Source organism: Mastomys coucha, unplaced genomic scaffold (assembly GCF_008632895.1).
Source record: "Mastomys coucha isolate ucsf_1 unplaced genomic scaffold, UCSF_Mcou_1 pScaffold21, whole genome shotgun sequence".
Lineage (NCBI taxonomy): Eukaryota > Metazoa > Chordata > Mammalia > Rodentia > Muridae > Mastomys > Mastomys coucha.
Genome location: NW_022196904.1, coordinates 117,666,627 through 117,673,523, shown reverse-complemented (window position 1 = coordinate 117,673,523; position 6,897 = coordinate 117,666,627).

The window sequence follows — 6,897 nt, the reverse complement described above, 5'->3', positions numbered from 1 at the left end:
CTAGCTTCTTTTCCTGCTGTCTGTTGTACAATCTAACCAAGCCACTGAGGTCTACTTCTTCTGGTAGGGCCTGACCTCTTTGGTGGATGGGAAACCAGTCCTTTCTGCAGGGAGAGAGAAAGGCTGGGAGGACTGCTTGGCCCTTAACCGAGCCTCTCTTGTCTTCAGCCCAGACATGTCTAGGGAAGGATTGGCGAGGCCTCAGGAAAGGTATTAACACAATGTGAACCGTAAACTATTCAATTTGGGGAGTTTATATTAACAACTGCAGACTACTGTCTGCACGTTCCCTCCCCTGTGATTTTCTGACTGGAGCTAGTCTTAGTTCACCGAGGAACAGCTACTTCAGGGGCTGGTTGGCTCTCTTCTGTCTTTTGATGTTTTGTTTATTCTTCTTTTCAGGAGCTGGGAGCCCTCTGCAGAGATGGACATGCTGCCGCTCAGAATCAGTCCCCCAGGGCTTCACCCACCCTTGTTTAAGGCTGGTCCTTTCTCTTTGGAGCAAATTACTTTCAGTCCTGCAGGGGAGGAGTGGAGGCTGGGAGCTGAATGTGGGGGGAGGAAAGGAGAGGGGCAGCTGAGGTAAACCCATCAGCTAGCTCAATCCTGCTCTCCCTCCTCCCCCAACCCTGCCCTGCCTGGATAAGCAGTTGTGCTTATCAACTCTGGAGCCCTCTGTCAGTGCTGCCACCTGAGGCCTAGCCCATCTCTCTCTCTCCTGTTAACCAGCCGTATGTGCCCAGACAAATATCAGTTTCTCCTATAGAAATTGGGAATAAATTATAATTCACATACATACACACCCCACACAAATAGAAATTTTACTAAACAAAGCATGGCAGATGTGGTGACTAACAGCTTTAATCCCAGTGCTGGGGAGGAAGAGGAAGTGGATCTCTGTAAATCCCAGGTCAGCCTGCTCTGTTCAGAGTTCCAGGCCAGGCAGGGTGACCGAGTTAGATCTTGTCTTCAATATATATAATATATAAAATTTCTCCTTCCAGTTTCATCCTCTGAGAGATCCCTAACATTTTAACTATGAACAGAAATTCCCCAGGAAAAGCCTGTCTATGTGGAAGGTCTTACAAGGCTGGTGAGTTAAGATTTTAGTGATGATGGTAAACTGGAATGTAAAGTATGAGTCATATTCTCTAGGGCCATCTATTCTGCCACCTGAATAACAATTCACTGCCTGCTGTGTTCAGCCTAGCATCCATCCTTGTGACTATCAGGAATGCGTATACACACATAGATATGTATTTATGACTCAGATGGGTCAGTTCAAAAATGCATCACTGGGGAATAAGAAGAGTGAACTTTGACATTAACCCGTAAGGAGTACTATCAGAGTCTTGACTCCCAGAGATAGAGTATGTGCCCTGTGGGTAATAAAGCTTAAGCTTTGAGATGTCTCACTTTCATCCAAAACTCTGATTCTGTGATTATTATTTTGTATTATTCCTAAACTCCCTTCCCATTTGAAAGAGTTGAGTACCAGACACCCAGTCCCAGCGTGTGCATGAAAGAATTGTCTGTGCTTTTATCCCCAGAAGGCTTTTGTGCCTGCTCATTGTCTTCTGTCTTTAATCATTATCCTGTATCCCTCCTCCGTTTGTGAGTTTAGACTTGCCTGCCGTTCTTTAATGCATTAATAATTACATAGCTGATGTACACACACACACACACACACACACACACACACATACACACACACACACACACACACACACACACACACACACACACACACACACACGGAGTTCTATTAGGAGATAAATTTAGAGATTGGTAACTGAGTGTTCCAGGATGGCAGCCCTCATCTAGGTGACTCAGACGGAGCTGTTTCCGGTTCATGTGGAGCCCTGATAGTGAAAATTGAGATATGAAGAACTTTTGATTCAATAAATCTAGGGTTATAGATTCTCCATAGGTGGATTAAGGAGCATTAATAGGAAGAAAGTGTTTCCATATGTGATGTTAGAGTAGGTTGCCTTAGGAAGAAATGGAAGGCAAGGTGAGCTTGTCCTTGGGTGTTTTCAGGAGCCACAGCTATGCCAGGAAAAAGCCCTGCTTGGAAGCAACATGGTACCACTGTCCTCCTCCTCCTCCAGCAGTGGGGATCCAAGGTTACTCTGCCCATCTTCAGGGCAGAGCTAAGTGGTAGCAAAGCATGATAAGCATTTAAAGATTATAGGAGGGCTGGCAAGATGGCTCAGCAGGTGAAGGCGCTTGGCTTGCAAACCTGGAGACTCCAGTTCAATCCCCTGGGGATTGAACCTTTTCTACAAACTTGTCCTCTGAACTCTCCATGACTAATATACACACTAATACAAAAAAAAAATTAAGTAATAACATAAAGGTTGCGGGACAATTGGAGAAATAAAGATCTGGTCTCAACCTATGGGATAGGGTGGATTTTCTAAGGTAGGGATTGGGAAAAGTTTCATTGAGAGGGGAATTAAAGAAGGGTGGGAAATAGAACTCAGGTGGTTCCCATTCAGTATGTTCCTAAAACCTAAACTGAGACCAGTTTCCATACTGCCTTATCAGCATGCTAAATTATATGAGCAAAAGAACCATTAGATGAAGGTACTGTATCCAGTCCCATTACTGGGTGATTTTAAGTTGCTTGTCTAATATTTCAGTAAAGGTATCATCAAAACCTCTGTAGTCAACTGAATCATTATCATCCTCAAGGATGTGAAGAATCCCAGTTATTGAGATGCCTAATTTTACTTATCAACATGTCATGATCTAGAGTCACCTGAGAAAAAAGTCCTAATAAGGAATTGTCTGGATTGGGTGGGCCTGTGGCCATATCTGGAGGGAACTGCCTTTTATTAGTCGATGTGGGATGATCCAACCTGAAAGTAAGCAGCACTATTCCCTAGTTTGGGGCATTTGTTTGACTGCCTCAGAGTAGAGAAGCTGGCTGAGGACTGAACATAAACATGCATGCATGCATTCATTTTTCTCTGCTTTTGACTGTAAATATGATTATGTTACAAGGGCCAGCCCACCACAGTTGACCATTCAGACACAGCGTTTAGCTAACAGAAAGTCTGGCTTGGACCACATTGTGGCTGTGAGCATCCAGAAAAGGTAGAGCTTGTGTGTGGGCATCTAGCTCAGCAGCTGGGGGGAGAGGGGAGGGGGTGTCACAGAGTAAGCAGTTTGAAGCAGGAAGTTTTAATTGAAGCTAAGATAAGCAGTTGGGGGGGGGGAGCTAAGAATCTGTATAAACAGGCCCCTAAGATGAATGGTTAACTGGAGGAAGTTCTGCACAAACAAAGGCTTAAGAAAAGTTATCTAGAACATCCTGACCTTTGGTTCCTAGAATTGGAATTCTCCCTCAAGGAGATCAAATTCTAATTAAACCCAGAGCTAGTCTCAGCAAGAATACAAGATGGAGAAACCTCTCTACTGTCCTGCCTCATCACCATGTAACTAGCTGCTTCAAGTTCCTGCCTTGACTTTTCTGTAATGATGAGTTGTAAGCTGGAATCGTGATCAAAATAACTCCATTCTCCCCTCATTTGGTTTTCCTCAGGCATTTTGTCATGGCAGCAACAATGGAACTGAGATAGTTACCCTAGTAGAAAAGAGTCTTTGTAGATGTGATTAGATACTGGAGTGGCTATTCCGGGTTGTCAGCTTCACTATATCTGGAATGAACTACAATCCAGAATTAGAAGGCTCACCTGTGATCCAGATCTCGAGGCTGGGAGATACAAGTTTCCAACCTGGATCTTGGCATGGAGATCTTGAGGCATAGTGGCTGTAAATCCCAGGAGACTAAGGCAAGGAGATCTCTGAGTTCAAGGTCAGCCTGAGACAAAACAAGTCCAGGCGTGGTATTACACACCTTTAATCTGGGCCACACCTTCTGCTGGAGCACTACCTAAGGACGTGGGAAGACAAAAAAGACTCTTTTCCTGCTGCTTGCCTTGTGGGACTGAGCAACTGCTAGATCCTTGGACTTCCATTCACAGCTGTTGCTGACCATTGTTGGGGAGTTGGACTACAGACTGTAAGCCATCAACAAATTCCCTTACTCTATGGAGACTACCCATAAGTTCTGTGACTCTAGAGAACCCTAACTAGTACAGATTTTGTATCCTGGATTATCCAGGTGATATTACATCGAGCCACATGCATCCATATAAGAAAAGCAGAAGGCGACTTAACACACAGAGAAAGTTTATATAGACAGAAGATGCAGACTTGAAGACACACATGGTATGGCCACAAACCAAGGAAAACTGACCATCAGCAGAGCTGGAGAAGGCAAGAACTGACTCATCCTTATAGCCTGGACAAGGGTCATTCTGTCATCTTGATCTTGGCTCAGTGAGACTAATTGTAACTGTGATGACAGTGAGACTGGACTTTTGTGCTCTAGGATGAGTTTATGGCACTAAGGGTGTAGTCATTGACATACCAGCCATAGGAAAAAACATGACTGCTATTAGATACCGTATGAGTTTACTCGATTAAGATAGAGATCATGGGGTAGAAAGACTTTTGTGCCTGTGTCTTCCTCACTTGTAGAGATGTCATTCATTAGCTAGGGATGCCATGAAAATGACCTCCAGCTTGGAAGAGAGTGTTAAAACATAAATTCGAAGTCAAGGAGATGGCTCAGGAGGTAAAGATGGTTGCCTCCACACCTCCTGGGTCTGATTCTGGCAACCTATGTAGTAGAAAGAGGGACTAATACCTGTAAAGTAGTGCTTTGACCCTATCCATCCCCAACTCAAGCCGTTGACAATAATAGGAGATAAAAATTGGCTATGGTAAAGGACCCCAAAAGGGAACCGTGTCTCTTAGGCTAAAAGCCTTTGGCACCCTTTTTCTCAACAGAAGGTAGAGATGACAAATGTTCATAAGTTCATCTTTGGTTCTGCTCTTAACCATAGGCCAGAGATGCCAGGAAGGGGATCCTATCTCTTTTCTTCTAAAGAAGGATCCCATCTCCTGAAATCCATCCCTGAGGATGTGACAAGAAACTGAGAGGCACTGACACCTGGAATAAGAACTAGAGTGACCAACTCCTTCTCCTGGTCCATGTCTCCATCCAATAAAGCCTTAGCAACTCCAACGTACACTCCCATGGGAGACTCCTCCTGCTACACAGCAGAACATGATATCTACCTTCTTTTTATTTTTTTCTCTTAAGCTTCCTGTAATAAAATACTTCTTTCTAAAACTCACTCTCTGTCATATATGAATGTCATCTTTTGAGTTAAAGAAGCAAGAAGCCAAAGGCTACAAACTACTCAGTGTGGGATGTGTGACTGTGCGCATCCAGCATCCTCACTTCTCCACTAAAAACTCACCCAAGAGCTAAGAAACATCCCAAAATTCTCTTCCTCCCCCTTTTATTTATATATATACATATATGTATATATGTATATATGTGTATATATTTAAAACATACATTTATTTTCTCACAGTTTTGGAAGGTACAAAATAAAGTACCACTGAGCTGGCTCCCTCTGGGGGGGTCTTAGAGAATACATTCAAGACCAGTCTCCAAGGAATTCACTGGTTTTTGTACTCCCTAACTTGGATTGCTCCAGTCTCTGTCTTCATCCTCACATGGACTTCCCACTGCCTTTTCTGTGTCTTTTCTCCATTTCTGTCCCTTATAAGGGTATATTTGGTCTTGGCTACTCTGTGAGTTCTTCTCCCCCCTCCCCGATCCTACCATTTCACCCCCCATCACTAGATTGGAGAGAAAGAAGGATAGAGGGGAGATAAAGAGAGAGATCCCTGAACCTAATTTCTTTCCTTTTATTTTTTTTCTTTGAGCACAACCCCCTGAAAAGTTCCCAAAATTTCAGACATCACACAATCACAGAAACTATCTGCAGCTGGCAAAATTATGCTTTGGCTAGAGCATGAGACAAATCACAGTTGCTGTGGTCAGTCCAAAGCAACCTCACATTCCCACACCTGGGATTAAAATAAAAACATTCTTATGTTTCTGTATTTTTTTTAAATTTATTTTATTTATATAAGTATGCGGTAGTTGTCTTCAGACACACCAGAAGAGGGCATCGGACCCCATTACAGATGGTTGTGAGCCACCATATGATTGCTGGGAACTGAACTCAGGACCTCTGGAAAAGCAGTCAGTGCTCTTAACCACTGAGCCATCTCTCCAGCCTGTATTTTTTAAAAAAACAAAAATTCTAGAATTCTCACTAAATAAAGACATGGTTCATTAGCTCTACTACCAATAACCTTGGTATCTTAGAGTTTTATTGCTGTGAAGAGACACCATGACCAAGGTAATTCTTATAAAAGACAACAATTTAACTAGGGCTGGCTTACAGTTTTAGAGGTTTAGTTCATTATCATCATGGCGGGAAACATGGCAGTGTGCAGGCAGACATGGTTCTACATCTTGATCCAAAGGCAGCAGAAGACTGTGTGTCATACTAGGTATAACCTGAGCATAAGAGACCTCAAAGTCAGCCTCTACAGTGATATACTTCCTCCAACAAGGCCATACCTTCTAATAATGCCACTCCCATGAGTCTGTGGGGGCCATACTTATTCAAATCACCACATCTGGGGACTTTAATTGTATCTGTAAAGTTCCCATTTTTGTGTGTGTGTTTTTTTAAAGATTTATTTATTTGATTTATAGGAGTACACTGTTGCTGTCTTCAGGCACACCAGAAGAGGGCATCAGATCCCATTTACAGATGGTTGTGAGCCACCATGTGGTTGCTGGGAATTGAACTCAGGACCTCTGGAAGACAAGTCAGTGTTTTTAACCACTGAGTCATCTCTCCAGCCTGGGTTTTTTGTTTGTTTGTTTTGTTTTTTGTTTTCGAGACAGGGTTTCTCTGTGTAGCCCTGGCTGTCCTGGAACTCACTCTGTAG